The 1,189-nt window shown below is 40.1% G+C and overlaps 1 non-coding gene across 1 annotated transcript; it reads right to left on the bottom strand.

Moving 5' to 3' along the window:
- Window positions 1–831: 831 nt before the first annotated feature.
- On the bottom strand, window positions 832–938 carry LOC127088809 (small nucleolar RNA R71). Its single transcript, XR_007790626.1, has one exon. It is a non-coding gene; the product is annotated as a small nucleolar RNA R71 (small nucleolar RNA).
- Between the last annotated feature and the right edge of the window lie 251 nt (window positions 939–1,189).

Consider the following 1,189-nt stretch of genomic DNA (forward strand, 5'->3'; position numbering starts at 1 on the left):
CATAAGTAGCTCTATTAGCAAGTACTTGGATTATTAATTGAATACGTGAATTACATTCGATCCTATCTTTATTAATTAAATTTATTTCAATACCTTACTTTTCATTGCACACTCTAAAAACACCTATTTTGATTGCCTTAAATAAACACCATAACAATAGATAACGATAGATTGACACTTGGTCTCTGTGGATTCGACAATCTTTTATATTACTCTGACGCGTTCGTATACTTGCGAAAAGCACCGCATCAAGTTTTTGGCGCCGTTGCCGGGGACCAATTTCATCAAATTTCATTTTCCTGTTGTTATATCGTTTAGACTTAGGATATTTCCCGCCGGTCAATGCGAAGAACTCGCAGCACCGGAAGTTCAAGCTTAGTATATCCTCTGGAGGAACCTGAACGTTACGCTCGCGCACGTTTATTCTTTCATAGAATTAAGAGAGCTATGGCCGAAGATCAAAACCAAAGACCTCTTAAAGATTTCGCTCAACCATCTAACGATGAACCTAGTTCTAGTATAGTAAACCCAACCATCCCAACTAATAATTTCGAACTTAAACCATCCCTGTTGCAACTAGTGCAACAAAGACAATTCGCAGGTCTCGCTACTGAGAACCCAAACCAACATTTAAAAATATTTCTTCAATTAGCAAACACTTTTAAAACCAATGGAGCTTCTCCTGAGGCAATACGTTTAAGATTATTCCCTTTTTCCCTCATAGATAAAGCCCTATCATGGTTAGATTCCCTTCCACCCAATTCCATTACGACTTGGGATAACCTTAGAAGAGTATTCCTTGCTAGATATTTTCCCCCGAGTAAGACCGCCGTTCTTCGAAACCATATAACTAGATTTACCCAAAACCAAGGAGAATCGCTGTTCGAAGCTTGGGAGAGGTATAAAGAGTTGTTACGAGCATGCCCACATCATGGTTTAGAAAATTGGTTAATCATTCAAACCTTCTATAATGGACTTCACTATAACACGAAGATGACCATCGACGCTGCCGCAGGCGGTGCCCTAATGAACAAACCTTATCCTGAAGCTAGTGCCCTCATCGAAGATATGGCTCAAAACCATCAATCATGGGGAGTCGAACGAGCGACAGTTGAGAAGAAGGAAGCCCAAGGAGGAGTGCATGAACTAAGCTCTATAGACATGATGCAAGCTAAAATGGACGCATTAG

This window comes from Lathyrus oleraceus, chromosome 5 (assembly GCF_024323335.1).
Source record: "Lathyrus oleraceus cultivar Zhongwan6 chromosome 5, CAAS_Psat_ZW6_1.0, whole genome shotgun sequence".
In the NCBI taxonomy this organism is placed as follows: Eukaryota; Viridiplantae; Streptophyta; class Magnoliopsida; order Fabales; family Fabaceae; genus Lathyrus; species Lathyrus oleraceus.